The sequence below is a fragment of the Oncorhynchus masou genome, chromosome 12 (genome assembly GCF_036934945.1).
Source record: "Oncorhynchus masou masou isolate Uvic2021 chromosome 12, UVic_Omas_1.1, whole genome shotgun sequence".
In the NCBI taxonomy this organism is placed as follows: domain Eukaryota; kingdom Metazoa; phylum Chordata; class Actinopteri; order Salmoniformes; family Salmonidae; genus Oncorhynchus; species Oncorhynchus masou.
The window spans coordinates 80,066,458-80,085,605 of NC_088223.1; positions in this window are offsets into that span (position 1 = coordinate 80,066,458).

Genomic DNA, 19,148 nt, shown 5'->3' on the forward strand with positions numbered 1-19,148 from the left:
TAAAAAATCACAAATAATATTTGATATTATTAATTTCGAACAACGGCATTTGCATGAGAAGAACATACCGGTCCAAAACGATGTCCCCTCCGTTAAAAAAATATTCCTCCATTTGGGAATCAAAGTTATGCTAGCTAAATGAATCGTCCTCCAACAATCTCTGTCTCACTTTCCCAATCAATTTCTTCTAAAATTGTGTGTACATCTGTATATCTAGACTTCGATTTAGCTTTCCCTGACTTAGTCGCCATACTGATTGATATATAAAGAGCTGAAGATGCGCTTTACCAAAATAGTGCTGTGTGTAACATACGCGGATCCTTACAGTATGAATCTTCAATGGCGAATGACCCTCTTTACGCCAGAGTTTACTATATGGGTTGGTCTTCCAACACATAACCATTACATATTGCCGTTTACCTCAGCTCATTGGCTATCAACCAAGCTACATTTCAAGACGATCAGTGGTCATTGGGTTAAAATACAGTTAATCAACGAAACAGCGGTCATATCATTGGTGCACAATGATGTCATTACTTGTTGGTTTCTTTCAGTCAATACATCCCGCGAAATGACCCATCACGTTTGGTTGTGTGACAAACAACCAAATTATTGCAATTAAACCAAACATGACTGGAAAAGTCATGTTTAATGTGTGTATTTACATCGAATGTTTAGTCGAAAATTGAATGATATGGAATTTACGACACAAGCGGTTCACAAATTGTTTTGTGTTTGGCTATAAAAATGGATTTTATCAAACAAAAAAACATTCATTGTGTAACAATGAGCATTGGGATTGCAAACAGAGGAAGATCGTCAAAGGTAAACAATTTATTTTATTGCAATTTGTGATTTTGTTATGCCTGTGCTGGTTGAAATAGTTTTTTTATAGGGCTCTGTCCTCAGATAATCGCATTGTATTCTTTCGCAGTAAATACTTTTTTAAATCTGACAACGCAGTTTGATTAGCAAGATTCTAGGCTTTCAAAACATGTGAGACACTTGTATTTTCATGAATGTTTAATATGACTATTTATGTAGCAATCACCGTATGTTGTCGAATTTAATCCTGCTAACGGGTTCGTTGCGCAGAGAGGTTAAGGACAACAAAGTCAAGGAGTGGCCATCACAAAGCCGTGACCTCAATCCAATAGAAAACATGTGGGTAGAATTTAAAATGCGTGTGTGAGTAAGGAGGCCTACAAACCTGACTCCGTTACACCAGCTCTGTCAGGAGGAATGGGCCAAAATTCACCCAATTTATTGTGGGAAGCTTTTGGAAGGCTACCCGAAACATTTGACCCAAGTTAAACAATTTAAAGGCAATGCTACCAGATACTAATTGAGTGTATGTAAACTTCTCACCCACTGGGAATGTGATGAAAGAAATAAATGCTGAAATAAATCATTCTCTCTACTATTATTCTGACATTTCACATTCTTAAAATAAAGTGGTGATCTTAACTGACCTAAGACAGTGTAAACTTCCAACTTCAACTGTTAATAACCTGCCATAAATTTCTGCGGCACCATGCCATCTGCACCGCAGTACGCTGCTACTTTTGCAAACTAAAAACTCTCAAACAGAGCCAGAATAGCCATCTTTTTTCCCTTCTTCCTGACTGCCAATGCGCTCTTAAAGTGGCAGCGCGCGGTGATTTTACAGAATATTGACACAACGTAACATGTTGAAAAATTAACAGCTAAACAATAAATGGTGAGACTTGCAAAAGATTACAAATGATCAATGAAAATTATACCTAAAAAATGAAATTTTTCAGAGATTTATGAACAGATCGACGACAATAACAATTATTATGACAAAGATTGACTGAAAGCAGCCATTTTCCTCTGAGATGTAAGCCGATCTCATTCACTGTCGAAAGCTTTTATTCTAATTCAAACACTGAACTCTGCAAAGAGGTTTATCCAAATTCTCCTCCTAAAGAAAAGGCCTCATTGTTCTTGAAGTATATTCAAACATAATGCATCCATGTCTCCAATCCCTCAGTGAGAGCCGGGCGAACAATGGTTTTTGCGCCACACCTGTCTTAATTGATGATGGGTGCGCTAATATAATTTGTTTTTGCGATATAAAGGAGACTGTTTGGTTATTGTATTTGTTTTTAGTTCCCATTTCCCTCTCATCAGTCTATTCAAAGAGTCACCCTTCGCTAATGTCCTTGGAAAGCTAGACTCCGCTAGACACCATTAACAGTCACTCTTTAGAAAACAGTCTGATTACCACATCCATTAATCTTGGCACAATTCATCGCGTAGTATTAATTGATGGGGAGGAAATAGGTCCCTCTGTGTGAGTAGACAAACACGCTCTGGGATGACAACCAGGGGAACAGAGGTGGAGTGCTTATTCAATAAGGGTACGTTACTCATTATTACAAGTGCATTTCCTGAAGCAAAAAGAACAACAACAAAGTGTTTTTGTCAAACGAGGCAAAATCATCCATTGGGTGCAGGGACAGACTGGGACCAGAAATCGGTCCACCGGCCCATTATTTGACCTTGAGGCCCCCACACCGGACCTTTTTTCCCTGTCCACCACAACTTCCCGTTTTCTTTCCAACCAACCAAACAAACAAACAATGTAGACAGGCCCACTGGGCTAAAGCTAGACCAGCCCATTTGGCATTCGCCAAACTCCCCTATGGCCAGTCCGTATTTGAGTGGTTGAATTTGTATGATCTATTAAAACAATAATGTGAATTCTTACTTTATAATCATGTACTGTAGATAGAGAGAATACAGTAGACGGCACACGTCAAACGTTTGATTTATGAACCTATGTCCGGATGACGTGTGCATGCTCATATTTGGGCATCCTAGATTGGGGATCAAAAGAGAGCTGCTCTCCAGGGTGGGGGCTGTCAAGGTCAATCATGCCAGGCTCTTTTTGAAAGGCCTTTACTTATGACTTAAAGATATTAATTTTCTACCCAGCTTATTAATTAATGCTGTGGGATAAATCAGGTGTTTCTTGGTGGTCTTAAACAAATCTACTGTGAAACAAAAGTGTACACTTCACACATGTTTATTGACTTAAAAAAAGACCACAGTAACATATCAGATATAGTAGAGATGCTACAAAATCTGCTAGTTCGTATGTATTTTCCAAAGCCTTTCTGGATGTGAACTACTTTATGCCTGGAAAACTTACAGAGGTGGGGCTTGTGTGGGATATCCTGTGAGCAAGAGAGCCTGTCTTGACGACGGGGTGGAATTGGAAACGGCAGGATGTATAAACCTATAACCGGGCCCTTTACCTGTAAGAAAGGAATAGTAAAATTGTTTAATTAATTATAACATGTTTTAAAATGTCTGTACTAAATATTTAGAATTAAATAAATGGTTTTAAAATTTTATCTCACCCTTTAACGAACGGGAATCAACCGTCTTCTCTCTCGCAGAGAAAGGCTTTTCTGGGAAAATGGGTCTGTGTGTTTCAAAACAATGTATTATTTTATACGAATACATTCTTTCCTGCAACAGCCTGTTATAAACATAAATATTTAAAAGGTTATTAAAGTTCAGTACTGTGTGTGGTAATGATGTACAACTGTAGTCCAACAATGTTTATACATAAAACATTCGAACATGTTTAAATATTGCGCAGTAAAATTGTTTAAATAATAATAGCATGTTTTAAAAAGGTTTGTACTAAAGATTTAGAATTGTGTGCGCGTGCGGGCATGTATGGGTGTGTTTCAAATCAAAGGGTTTCGGTGGGGGGGGGGGGGGTGTTCAACAATACCATGGCATTTTGCACTTCAGGTGCTCTCTCTCTTTCTCTCTCTCTCTGTCCAGATACCTGCCTACCCCCATCAAAAAGAGTTGAAACAATAACGGCACCTTCGCTTAATTAACACACAAGCCTTTGAAATCCAAATGTATCTCACCCCAGAGGATGTGGGGGCTAAAAAGTCAAACAGCCCAGACAGAATACAATATGTCGAGACAGACCCCTAGGGTTTAAATCAATGGTATACCGGTGACATATGTATACAGGGTTCGACTAAAATAATAGAAGGCGTTATATCCCTGAGGTTGTAGGAAATCAAAAGGCAATACAGCCAGCATAGAATATGTCTAGACATCCCCCCCTGGTGTTATAAAACACTGCTTTTGGTCTCTAAACATTCGCGTCCTACAGGTCCATTTTTGCATATAGGATGGCGCCCCAGAAAAACTTCACCCCCGCTCTGTAAACTCACCCCAAATGAAGCGTTAGGGACACGACTGCGGAACGAGGCTAGTGAAACAGACTGTAATCTACACTTCTGTACGACCGACTTTAACGCAAGTCCAAACCCCCGACCCAACTGCCCAGAAGACCTAGCAGCTAAAACATAATCTGTGAGTCCATCCTAATGGAGATTTTTGAAGGAGCAGTTAGTTAAAATAATATATTAGATTTGGATGTGTTTGGTATTTTTTCTAGGAATTGTTTGGATATTACAATTTGATATTGTTCTAACATTAAACAGACTGTTTTTGTTTTTACAGATATTCTAAAATGGGTAAACAACCGATTTTTTAGGTATGTATTTTAGGCCAAATGCACATTTTTATAAGTTAAAATGTATATATTTTGTATAAATATATGTTAATATTATCTACGTTTGTAGGATATCCAACATTGAGCCAACTGCTCCCGGGGATAAATGCTTTGGGTCATCCAACATCAGATGTTATAACTATCCCTGATGAGGATTCGGAGGAGCAACAGGAGGACCCCAAATTTCACGAGATATCTATATGGCAAATGTATGTATTTTTTATGATAAAATGTATAATCCACACCGAAGGCCCTACACCACGAGAGGACATGGTCGAGACGGAAGGGGTACCCCGGAACATAATGAGTCAAATTCGGTGTCCTCCAGTTGCTCCTCCAAATCCTCATCAGGGATAGTTATAACATCTGATGATGCACTATCTTCTTAAATAAACACCAACTAAAGCTTGACAGCTTCAAAAGAACCGATGCACTATATACACTCACTCTAAGGCGTGAGAACAGGAACAGGATGTCCTGACAGGATGCCCCTATATTGGCACTCCCTAGAGCACGGGATAACTTCCCTCCAGGATGTCCTGACTGGATGCCCCTATATTGGCACTCCCTAGAGCACGTGATAACTTCCCTCCAGGATGTCCTGACTGGATGCCAAAATATGGGCATGCACACGTCATCCAGCCATAGGGTCATAAATCAAACGTTTGACACGTGCCGTCTACTGTATTCTCTCTGTAGATCATGGAGCTCTTGTTGAATATAAACCCACACAAACATTTCCTGTTTCATCCCTTTGTTATTCATTCAATCTACTTTTCCCCTTGCCACACCCATCTTGATGATCTTACTGTAGTGGAGGTGACGGTGGATAATCTTGTCTGACACCTGCAGACCCGTGTTGGAAGCTAAGGCTTAAGTTCAGTAGTGAGTTCAGCAGATTACTGGATTTTAATATCCAATCAAATCTCATTAGAGCTAACGCATGGTCACTCTAACCCATTAATCATTCATTTATTTGCCGCCTTAACAATATATTATCAATATGTCCTTTATCAATGAGACCCTACTGCTAAACTGTGTCGTCAATGTGACCCTCTGATAAAGTCCCACTAGGCACACACTGGTTGAATCAATGTTGTTTCCAAGTAATTTCAATGAAATTCCGTTGAACCAATGTGGAATAGATGCTGAATTGGTCTGGTACCCTATTCCCTTTATAGTGCACTACTTTTGACCAGGATGTCCAGGGAATATATAAGGAATAGGGTGCCATTTGGGAAACATCCTTCATCGTCAATTTGACCCTGTTGATAAACCATGTCATGAACGTGACTCTAACAACACACTTTCACATCCTTAACTTTTACTAGCATGCATCTTGCGTCAATGACTGGTTTCACTTCCTATTTCACACCATCTACACTCACACTACTCCCTAAGTGAACCCTGTGCACTCTCCAAATAGTTTAGTCAATTTCACTTGCAGTGCATTCGGATAGTATTTAGAACCCTTCCCTTTTTCCACATTTTTTTTTACAGTACAGCCTTTTTCTAAAATGGATTAAATACAAAAATATTTTCATCAATCTACAAATAATACCCCATAATGACAAAGTGAAAAAGTGTTTTTAGAAATGTTTGCAAATGCATTAAAAATAAAAAACAGAAACACTTTATTTACATAAGTATCCAGACCTTTTGCTATGAAACTAGAAATTGAGCTCAGGTACAACCAGTTTCCATTGATCATCCTTGAGATGTTTGTACAACTTGATTGGAATCCACCTGTGTTAACCTTTTGGTGTAGGGGGCAGTATTTTAGTTTTTGGCTAAAAAAACGTACCCATTTGAAACAGCCTATTTCTCAGCCCCAGAAATAGAATATGCATATAATTGTCAAATTGGGATAGAAAACACTCTAAAGTTTCCAAAACTGTAAAAATATTGTCTGTGAGTAAAACAGAACTGATATTGGAGGCGAGCCTGAGGATAATCCAATCAGGAAGTGCCTCTTATTTTGAAACCTCTCTGTTCCTATGCATGCCTATCCCCCATTTAAAGGGATATCAACAGATTCCGTTTTCTACGGCTTCCCTAAGGTGTCAAAAGTCTTTAGACATAGTTTCAGGCTTTTATTTTGAAAAATGAGCGTGAAGAATCACATTGCGTAAGTGGATAGGTGGGGGTTCTCAGAGTGAGTTTTGCGCAACTGAGTAAAGCGGCCATTGTTTCTCCCGCTGTTATTGAAAAAGATACACACTCGGTTGATATATTATCAAATATATATTTTAAAACAACTTGAGGATTAATTATAAAAAATGTTTGACATGTTTCTGTGGATATTATTTGGAATATACTGCGTTGTCATGACCGCTCTTTCCTGTGGATTTCTGAACATAACGCGACAAACAAACGTCAGTATTTTGGGTATAAATATCATCTTTATGGAACAAAAGGAACATTTGCTGTGTAACTGGGAGTCTCGTGAGTGAAAACATCTGAAGATCAAAGGTAAACAATTTTTTTGATTGCTTTTCTGATTTTCGTGACCTAGCTACTTAATGCTTAGTGTACATAATGTTATGTTGTGCTATCGATAAACTTACACAAACGCTTGGATTGCTTTCGCTGTAAAGCATCATTTCAAAATCTGAGACGACAGGTGGATTAACAAAAGGCTAAGCTGTGTTTTGCAATATTGAGCTTCTGATTTCATGAATACAAATATTTTTTTGTAATATTATTTGACTGTGGCATTATGCTATTCAGCGGTTGCTGATGATAATTATCCCGGTACCGGGATGGGTAGCGTCAAGATTAAAACCTCTTATAGCTACCCCCCTACTTTTTTCAAATTCCGCCTGAAGACATACCCAAATCTAACTGCCTGTAGCTCTGGCTCCGAACCAAGGATATGCATATTCTTGATTTGAAAGAAAACACTGTAGTGTGTGTAAATGTGAATTGAATGTAGGAGAATATAACACAATAGATCTGGTTTAGATAATACAATGAAAAAAACATATGTTTTTTCATTTTCATATCATCATCTTTAAAATGAACAAGACAAAACAAACATTCAGATAGGATGATGGGGAGAATTTCAGCGAAAAACATAAGAGGGCAACAGTACCAAGTAGTCCAAATGTACCCAAGTGGCCAAATTGGTGAAGTTATACATTTTGAAACAAATAACTATATACAAAATACCAAAATGGTATTCTAACACCCCCCCCCCCCAAAACAATGGAGAAAAAAACCCATGAAAAAATATATACATTTATCATGCACAATATTGTGCTGCTGATGCCCTGTGCCATCGTAGTCTCTTTCTTCTGTAAAGCAGAGGGTCACTAAGCATGTGGTGCAGGTGATGGGGGACTTCATTTCGTAAAGAACACAGCGACGCCTCCATGCTGTGCCCTTTTGGCCCTGAGGCACATCCATGCCTGCAGAAATACATTTGGGCAGATGAACACCACTTGTGGCAAGAGCTGGATGAACCAGCTTCAGTGGGGGATGGACACCTTGGCACTGGGGGCTCCCATTCGGAGTCAGTGTCACTGTGAAAGAAAATATTCAGTTAGAATAGTTTCACATATGAGCCCTGTATCAACAGGTATAATAAACAGATATATATGTAGAGTACAGGGAACATAAGGTTGAATATATTATTATAGACCTGCTAGATCTACTGTCTCATTTATATTATGACAGACCAGCTAGATCTACTGTCTATTTTATATTATGACATTTTGGCTAGATCGACTGTCTCTATTATATTATGACAGACCAGCTAGATGTATCTACTGTCTCCATTTCACTTTGGCCATTGTTGTGGGCCTGCCCTCCCCTCAACAGCCTCAAATAGGCTATTTCATGTGGGGGTGGGTTAGGGCGGCAGACACACACATCTCACATTTCATAACATTACATTTTAATATATTGCTACTAAAAATAAAAATAAATCACAAATAATATTTTATATTATTAATTTCAAACAACGGCATTAGCATGAGAAGAACTTACCAGTCCAAAACGATGTCCTCTCCGTTCAAAAAATATTCCTCCATTTGGGAATTACTAAATTAATCGTCCTCCAACAATCTCTGTCTCACTTTCCCGATCAATTTCTTCTAAAATTGTGTGTACATCGTATATCTAGACTTAGATTTAGCTTTCCCTGACTTCGCCATACCGATTAATATATAAACAGCTGAAGACGCGCTTTACCAAAACAACGCTGTGCGTAACATGCTTTGCTCCTTCCAGTATGAAACTTCAATGGCGAATGACCCTCTTTACGCCGGAGTTTACCACATGGGTTGGTCTTCCAACTCTTAAACATCACATATTGCCGTTTACCTCAGCTCATTGGCTATCTACCCAGCTAGATTTCAAGACGATCAGTGGGCATTGGGTTAAAATACAGTCAATCAACGAAACAGCGGTCATATCATTGATGCACTATGATGTCATTACTTGTTGTCTTCAAATCGGTTTCTTTCAGTCAATACGTCCCGCGAAATCACCCATCAGGTTTGTGTTACAAACAAACCAGATGATTGCAATGAAACCAAACATGACTGGAAAAGTCATATTTAGTGTGTGTATTTTACATCGAATGTGTCGTCGGAAGTTGAATGAGACGGAATTCACGACACAAGCGGTTCACAAAATGTTTCGTGTTAGGCTATAAAAATTGATTTTATCAAACAAAAGACCATTCATTGTGTAACAATGAGCATTGGGATTGCAAACAGAGCAAGATCGTCAAAGGTAAACAATTTGTTTTATTGCAGTTTGTGATTTTGTTATGCCTGTGCTGGTTGAAATAGTTGTTTTTTGGGGGGCTCTATCCTCAGATAATGAAATCGTATTCTGTCGCAGTAAATCCTTTTTTAAATCTGACAATGCAGTTGGATTAGCAAGATTCTAGGCTTTCGAGAAACTTGTATTTTAATGAATGTTTAATATGACTATTTATGTAGCGATCACCGTATGTTGTCGAATTTCATCACGCTAACGGGTTCGGTGCACATAGGGGTTAAATTAACTTGATTGGACATGATTTAGAAAGGCTAGTTGACAGTGCATGTCAGAGCAAAAACCAAGCCGTGAGGTCGAAGGAATTGTCCATAAAGCTCCGAGACAGGATTTTGTTGAGGCACAGATCTTGGGAAGGGTACCAAAAAATGTCTGCAGGAATGAAGGACCCCAAGAACACAGTGACCTCCATCATTCTTAAATGGAAGAAGTTCAGAACCACCAAGACTCTTTCTAGAGCTGGTTGCCCGACCAACTGAGAAATCGGGGAAGAAGGGGCTTTTGGTCAAGAAGGTGACCAAGAATAAAATAAAATCATAATCTAATCACATTTTGTCACATGCGCCAAAAACAACAGTGAAATGCTTACTTGTAAGCCCTTAACTAAAGATGTAGTTCAATGAGTTACTAAATAAACTAAAGTAAAAAAATGTAATGAAATTAAAAAGTAACAAGAAAATTACATAATAATAAAGTGGCTATATACAGATATACAGGATCAATGTGCAGGGGTACAGGTTAGTCGAGTCAATGTGCGGGGGTACAGGTTAGTCGAGGTAATTTGTAAAGTGACTATGAATAGATAATAGACAGTGAGTGTCAGCAGTGTAAAAACAAAGGGGAAGGGGGGCAATGTAAATAGTCCGGGTGGCATTTTATTACTTGTTTAGCAGTCTTATGGCTTCAGGGTAGAAGCTGTTAAGGAGCCTTTTGGTCCCTAGACTTGGCACTCCTGTACAGCTTGCCATCCGGGAGCAAAGAAGTCTTCCGAGATGGTGTAGCAGTGGGATGTCTGTTTTGATTGTTTTGTCCCGTTTTGTTTTGCTTTGAGTACACGTTCTGGTAATTTGTCTGGCCCTGTGATTTTGATCTGTTTAAAGGTCTTGCTCACATCGGCTATGGAGAGAGTGATCACACAGTCGTCTTGAATAGCCGTTGCTCTTATGGATGGATCAGTGTTGCTTGCCTTGAAAGGAGCATTAAAGGCATTTAGCTCGTCTTTAGGCTCGTGTCACTGGGCAGCTCACGGCTCGGTTTCCCTTTGTAGTCCATAAAAGTTTTCAAGCCCTGTGACATCCAACAAGTGTCAGAGCCGGTGTTGTCGGATTCAATCTTAGTTCTGTATTGATGCTTTGCCTGTTTGATGGTTCGTCTGAGGGCATAGCGGGATTTGTTATAAGTGTCCGGATTAGTGTCCCACTCCTTGAAAGTGGCAGCTCTAGCCTTTAGATTATTGTGGATGTTGCCTGTAATCCATGGCTTCTGGTTGGGGTATGTATGTAAGGTTACTTTGGGGACGTCATCCTCGATGCACTTACTGATGAAACTGGTGACAGGAGGTATACTCCTCAATGCCATTGGATGAATCCCGGAACATATTCCAGTCTGTGCAAAACAGCTCTGTAGCGTAGCCTCCATGTCATCTGACCACTTCTGTATTGAGCGAGTCACTGGTACTTCCTGCTTTAGTTTCTGCTGGAAAGCAGGAATCAGGATAGAAATAGGGTCAGAATTGACAAATAGAGGGCATAGGTGGTCTAGAGTTTTTTTTCTTCCTCTGGTTGCACATGTGACTGGTAGAAATGCGGTATTACGGATTTAAGTTTGACTGCATTAAAGTCCCCAGCCACTATGAGCACCACTTCTTGATGATTATGTTGTTCTTGTTTGCTTATGGCCTTATACAGCTGGTTGAGTGTGGTTTTAATGCCAGTGTGGTGGTAAATAGATGACAACAAATAATATAGATGAGAACTAGTCGCTCTGGATAAGAGCGTCTGCTAAATGACTTAAATGTAAATGTAAATAGTGTGGTCTACACATTATCATGAGGTATTCTACCTCAGGCGCACAATACCTAAAGACTTCTTTAATATTAGACATCACGCACCAGCAGATATTGACACAGACACACACCCCCACCCCTCATCTTACCAGACATAGCTGCTCTGCCCTGCCGATGCACAGAGAAGCCAGCAAACTCTATATTATTTCTGTCATCGTTTAGTCACGTCTCGGTGAAACATAAGATATTACAGTTTTTAATGTCCCGTTAAGTAGAATAGTCTTAAATTATAGATTGTCAATTTTGTTTTCCAATGATAGCAGGTTGGCCAATAGTACAGAGGGTAACGGTGGTTTACCTTCTCATCTGCAAATTCTTACAAGGCACCCCCTCTCCTCCCCATTCTCTTTGTCTTTTCTTCACACGGATGACAGGGATTTTATTGCCACCTCGACAAAGCAGTATCTCCTTGGACTCATTAAAGAAAATAATCTTTGTCCAGAAGCTTTTTTTGGTCGTAAGAGACGGTAGCAGCAACATTATGTACAGAATTAGTTCCAAAATATGTATAAAAACTAACAAAATAGCACAGTTGGTTAGGAGCCCATAAAAAGGCAGCCATCCCCTCCGGCTCCATTATTATTGGATCACCCGATGGTCACTCTGACAGAACTCTAGAGTTCCTCTGTAGAGATGGGAGAACCTTCCTGAAGGACAACCTTCTTTGCAGCACTCCACCAGTCAGGCCTTTATGGTAGTGGCCAGACGGAAGCCACCTCTCAGTAAAAGGTACATGACAGCCAGCTTGGAGTTTGCCAAAAGGCACCTAAATGACTCTCAGACCATGAGAAACAAGATTCTCTGGTCTGATTCTTTGGCCTTACGTAACGCTTTGGACTGAATGCCAAACGTCACATCTGGAGGAAACCTGGCACCATCCCTACGGTGAAGCATGGTGGTGGCAGCATCATGCTGTGGGGATGTTTTTCAGCGGCAGGGACTGGGAGACTTGCCAGGTTTTAGGGAAAGATGAACGTAGCAAAGTACAGAGAGATCCTTGATGAAAACCTCATCCAGCACACTCAAGACCTCAGACTTGGGTGAAGGTTCACCTTCCAATAGGACAAAGACCCTAAGCACACAGCCAAGACAATGCAGGAGTGGCTTCGGGACAATTCTCTGAATGTCTTTGAGTGGCCCAGCCAGAGCCTGGTCTTGAACCCGATCAAACATCTCTGGAGAGACCTGAACATAGCTGTGCAGTGACACTCCCCATCCAACCTGACAGAGCTTGACAGGATCTGCAGAGAAAAATGGGAGAAACTCCAAATACAAATGTGCCATGCTTGTAGCATCATACCCAAGAAGACTTGAGGCTGTAATCCCTGCCAAAGGTGCTTCAACAAAGTACTGAGTAAAGGGTCTGAATACTTATGTAAATGTTATATTTCATTTTTCGCAGTTTGCATAAATTTATCAAAACCTGCTTTTGGTTTGTCATTATGGGGTATTGTGTTTAGATTGATAAGGAACAATTTTTTAAGTCCACTTTAGAATAAGGCTGTAAAGTAACAAAATGTGAAAAACGTCAAGGGGTTTGAATACTTTGCGAATGCACTGTAAATTCAGTATATCTGAGTAAAACACAGGTAATTAGCTCCTCCCTATGACTGACACTCAATTAGACACCTATCTGGCACTCCTTTACTTTGTGCCTCTTTCCTGCTTCAGCTGACTGCTAATGATCTTGGCATTTGCACACCACCTATTGCTTTAATTCATTCTAATGCCATCCTTCAGAGCCTCAATACCTTTTGAGAGATATCCCTCACAGCAGCGGAACCACAAGAACTCTCCATTCTCAGTTATGTACTGTATTTACATATTCATTAGAATGGTGCTCCTAAGCAAACTCATTCATTTGGATGATGTTGAAATGCATTCTCCCCTGAAGAATGTCACGAATATGCAAGTAACCTGGGTGCCAGGATGGGAATAGCTAGTATTTGACATTGTGAATGGGTTTGGACTTATCATGCAGCTCCCTTGAATATTAGTGGATAATCCAATGTGTATGCAGAATGTTGAACCATGGGCATATGAAGCTCTAAATGTACCCTTAATATTGTGCTATAAACAGTAGTAGTTTCAAGAGACAGTATTTTTGGAGAGGCTCTATTATTGTGGGAAATGCATTGTTAAACAGGGGTCTCAAACTGGTGACCCATGGGCCAAATGTGGCTTGCAAGCTGATTCAATGTAACCCACAGTTGTCTTAGGTAATGCAGCTTACAAAGCATTTCTGACAGCAGAGGTCCTCTCATACCTAAGAAAGTATACACTGGGGTGTTTGTGATACATTTGAGCAATGTTTAAAAAAAAATACCTAAGACCTGAAAACACCTGCAGGTTTCCCACTCACATAACGCTGTCTGTCATTTACACGCCAGGCGTGCTTCTTTGACTGAGCCGGCTCTCCTTCACTCTCTTTCGTGTAGTTAAATGTTAGTTCCTCTATGCTAGATCCTCCAATAGTAGCAACCTGTGCTTAGAGAGAGGATCCCTGCTGCGTTGCTGATGGCAGGCCCGAAGGCTCAGTGTGGCATAGAGGGGAGGTAATACCCTCGACTAGAAGGCAATAATGCGCAGATCACAGCACCGGTGAAGTGGAGATTAACACTGACAGGGTAAGCGCAGTAGTAGTGGCAAATATCAAATTCCAAATCAAGAGTGAAACAAAGGGAAATATTTAAAGTCTCTCTGACTGATTCGAGGCTGGATATCAAGTGTAGTTTACCCTTTATTAAGCTTACCCTGAGCTCACAAAGGGAATAACATGAATAAAGGAAGGAAAATATTCTGATTTAGCCTTACTTCCACCAAGCTCCTTAACTCAATGTGGTAGTCAGCTCTAACCTTGCTTGTTTCATGATTGAATGGGCTGTTAGTCCTTTCCTCCATTGTCCTTTATTTATTATTTGTCTGTGACGTGTTGTATGAAACCCCTGCACACAAGAGGTTCACTCACAGGAGTTATTCAAATTATATATAGTGAACCTGGGGATATTCTTGATTTAAATAAATCAATTATAAAAGTTTGAATATTATGTTTGATACTTGATGCTCGTGCCGTCTACATGGTCTGTCAACTGTAAATCTACAGTGCCTTCAGAAAGTATTCACACCTCCTTGGATTTTTGTTGTGTTACAGCCTGAATTTAAAATTGATTAAATTGTGATTTTGTGTTACTGGCCTACACACAATACCCCATAATATCAAAGTGGATTATATTTTTTTCAAAATGTTTACAAATTACGAAAAAATGAAAATGTCTTGAGTGAATAAGTATTCAACCCCTTTGTTATGGAAAGCCTAAATAGGTTCAGGAGTAAAATGTGCATAAATACAAGTCACATAATAAGTTGTAATAATAGTGTTTAACATTATTTTTGAATGACTTATTAATTACAGTTAGGATGGTGTATCAATACAACCAGTCACTACAAAAATACAGGTGTGCTTCCTTACTCAGTTGCTGGAGAGGAATGAAACCGCTCAGGGATTTCACCGTAAGGCCAATGGGGACTTTAAAACAGTTGCAGAGTTTAATGGCTGTGATAGAATAAAACTGAGGATGGATAAACAACATTGTAGTTACTTCACAATACTAACCTAAATGACAAAATGAAAAGAAAGAAGCCTGTACAGAATAAAATATTCCACAACATGCATCCTGTTTGCAATAGAGTAATTAAGTAAAACTGCATCAAATGTGGCAAAGAAATTAACTTCATGTCCTGAATACAAAACGTTATGTTTGGGCCAAATCCAACACAACACACAGTACCATTCTCCATATTTTCAAGCATGGTGGTGGCTGCATCATGTTATGAGTATGCTTGTCATTGGCAAGGACTAGGGAGTTTTTTTAGGATAAAAAAAGGAATAGAGCTAAACACAGGCACAGGCTAAGCACAGGCTAAGCCATAACCTAAAACACTAGGCCAAATATACACTTGAGTGGCCTACCAAGACGGCATTGAATGTTTTTGAGTGGCCCAGTTAAAGTTTTGACTTAAATCTACCAAAAAAATCTATGACCAAACTTAAAAATGGCTGTCTAGCAATGATCAATAAACAAGTTGACGGAGCTTGAAGAATTTTTTATGAATAATGTGCAAATATTGTTCAATCCAGGTGTGCAAAGCTTTTAGAGAGACTTACCCAGAAAGACTCACAACTGTAATCACTGCCAAAGGTGATTCTGAAATGTATTGACTCATGGGGTGTGAATACTTATGTAAATTTGATATTTATGTATTGAACTTTCAATAATTTAGCAAAAAAGTCTTAAAACATGTTTACACGTTGTCATTATGGGGTGTTGTGTATGAATACATTTGTTAAAATCCTGAAATTTATTCAGGCTGTATAACATCAAAATGTGGATTAAGTCCAGGGGTATGAATACTTTCTGAAGGCACTGTATATGTGAACTCTGGAAGACTGAAATTGCTAACAACCAAATCGAGTATCCATAGTATGTGTTTCATAGTTGTTCTTTTCACGTTAATTAAAACCACGATCTGATTTCTGCAATTAGCGAAGACATTGGCATATCACTACCTTGTAATGCTTGTCGTCTGGGGAAGGAGAGGAGGACCAAGGTGCAGCGTGGTAAGTGTTCATATTATTTAATGAAATATGCAACAATAGACAACACAACAAACAAACAGTCCTGAAAGGTGAAACAAAAACACTAAACAGGAAACAACCACCCACAAAACACAATGGAATACAGGCTACCTAAATATGGTTCTCAATCAGGGACGATTGACAGCGCCTCTGATTGAGAACCATACCAGGCCAAACACAGAAATAGAAAATCATAGACAAACTAACATAGACAACCCACCCAACTCACGCCCTGACCATACAAAAAAAAGACAAAACAAAGGAACTAAGGTCAGAACGTGACATACTTTGCACCTTTTTTTGTGTCAACACAATATGCATAATGTTTGTTGACTTAGCTACAGTATGTGGCATAGTGGCTAACCCATTATCACTGTCAGCTCATGATGATGTTGGCCCAAAACATGAAAATTAAGCGGTAATAAGTTAGTTCCTCCTTACTATGTAAAGCGCTTTGAGTACGTCAGTTGTTAGAAAAGCACTACATAAATCCAATGAATTAGTAGTGATTTTACAAATAAGGAGGTGGTATCATACCCTCAGGTAAAACTCTAAAATAGCATCAATGCAAGGGACACATTCATATTATATGGAGAAATTGTTATATATTTTCCTACTCTGCGATTCCCTTAATTCTGTAGTAGCTTCAAGCAGTAATAATCACAACGAAATTAAGTTTTGCACTCCCCATTGTTTAGTTTAACGTAATGACATTTTTACATTTTTCAAACATCTAAGCAAGTTATGAAGTTACAAGTTATGAACTCCAGTTACAGCACAAGTTATGAACTCCAGTTACAGCACAAGTTATGAACTCCAGTTACAGCACAAGTTATACCTGTTATGGCTGCTGCGAATTTTCGCAGCATTTTGTTAAAAATCACGCAACATTTCAACGTCCTGCTAGTCATGCCAGGAATATAGTATATGCATATGATTAGTATGTGTGGATAGAAAACACTCTGAAGTTTCTAAAACTGGTTAAATGATGTCTGTGACTATAACAGAACGTGTTTCGGGGTGTCAAAATCCCAAGGAAACCTGATCACAAAATCGACGAAGAAAAAATCAATCCGCCAGTCTCTGTATTGTCTATTGCAAGGTAAAATAGATAGCTACTGGCTTACAGGTCCTACAGCTTCCACACGATGTCGCCAGTGTTGTGAATTGTATTGAGGTAAATCCTTGGTCATCTAAATTGTATTGAGGTCAGGTGATTGTGGAAGCCAGGTCATCTGATACAGCAATCCATCACTCTACTTCTTGGTCAAATAGCCCTTATGCAGCCTGGAGGTGTGTTGGGTCATTGTCCTATTGAAAAACAAATGATAGTCCCACTAAATGCAAACCAGATGGGATGGCATATCACTGCAGAATGCTGTGGTAGCCATGTGGGCTAAGTGTGCCTTGAATTATAAATCACTGACAGTGTCACCTGCAAAGTACCCTCACACTTCCTCCTCCATGCTTCATGGTGGGAACCATACATATGGAGATCATCTGTTCACCCATCCTGCATCTCACAAAGACACAGCGGTTGGAACCAAAAATCGCAAATTTGGACTCATCAGACCAACGGACAGATTTCCACCGGTCTAATGTCAATTGCTCATGTTTCTTGGCCCAAGCAAGTCTCTTCTTATTATTGGTGTCCTTTAGTAGTGGTTTCTTTGCAGCAATTCGACCATGAATGCCTGATTTACGCAGGCTCCTCTGAACAGTTGATGTTGAGATGTGTCTTACTCTGTGAAGCATTTATTTGGGCTGCAATTTCTGAGGCTGGTAACGCTATTCTCTACAGCAGAGGTAACTCTGTGTCTTCCTTTCCTGTGGCGGTCCTCATGAGAGCCAGTCTCATCATAGCGCTTGATGGTTTTTGCGACTGCACTTGAAGAAACTTGAAGTTCTTGAAACGTTCTGTATTGACTGACCTTCATGTCTTAAACTAATGATGGACTGTCATTTCTCTTTGCTTATTTGAGCTGTTTTTGCCATAATATGGACTTGGTCTTTTACCAAATAGGGCTATCTTCTATATACCACCCCTACCTTGTCACAACTTTTACAAAGATTTACAGATGCACAATTGAGAGCATCCTGTTGGGCTGTATCACCGCCTGGTATGGCAACTTCCCCGCCCGCAACCGCAGGGCTCTCCGGAGGGTGGGGTGGTCTGCCCAATGCATCACCGGGGGCAAATCAGGACACCTCCAGGACACCTACAGCACCCAATGTCACAGGAAGACCAAAAAGATCATCAAGGACAACCCCCTGAGCCACTGCCTGGTCACCTCGCCATCATCCAGAAGGCGAGGTCAATACAGGTGCATCAAAGCTGGGACCGAGAGACTGAGAAACAGCTTCTATCTCAAAGCCATCAGACTGTTGAATCGTCATCACTAGCACATTAGAGGATGCTGCCTTATATACATAGACTTGAAATCACTGACCACCTTAATAATGGAACACTAGTCACTTTAATAATGTTTACATATTTTGCTTTACTCATCTCGTTTTCTATTCTATTTTACTGTATCTTAGTCTATGCCGCTCTGACATTGGTCGTCCAAACACAACAAAGTGTAAAAAAAGAAAGAAAAACCCTGGAATGAGTAGGTGTGTCCAAACTTTTGACTGGTGCTGTACGTCACTGTTTACCCCTAGCTTTTTCGACGGTTAGCTGATGTTAGCTGGCTGGCTAGCGAGAGAAGTTCATCTCAATCAAAAGTTTTATTTAATTTGATTTATTTCACCTATATTTAACCAGGTAGGCCAGTTGAAAACAAGTTCTCATTTACAACTGCGACCTGGCCAAGATAAAGCAAAGAAGTGCGACACAAACAACAACACAGAGTTACACATGGAATAAACAAACACAGTCAATAACACAATATTAAAAATCTATATGAAGTGTGTGCAAATGAGGTAAGATTAGGGAGGTAAGGCAATAAATAGGCCGTAGTGGCGAAGTTATCACAATTGAGCAATTAAACACTAGAGTGATATATGTGCAGAAGATGAATGTGCAAGTAGAGATACTGGGGTGCAAAGGAGCAAAAATATAAATAACAATATGGGGAAGT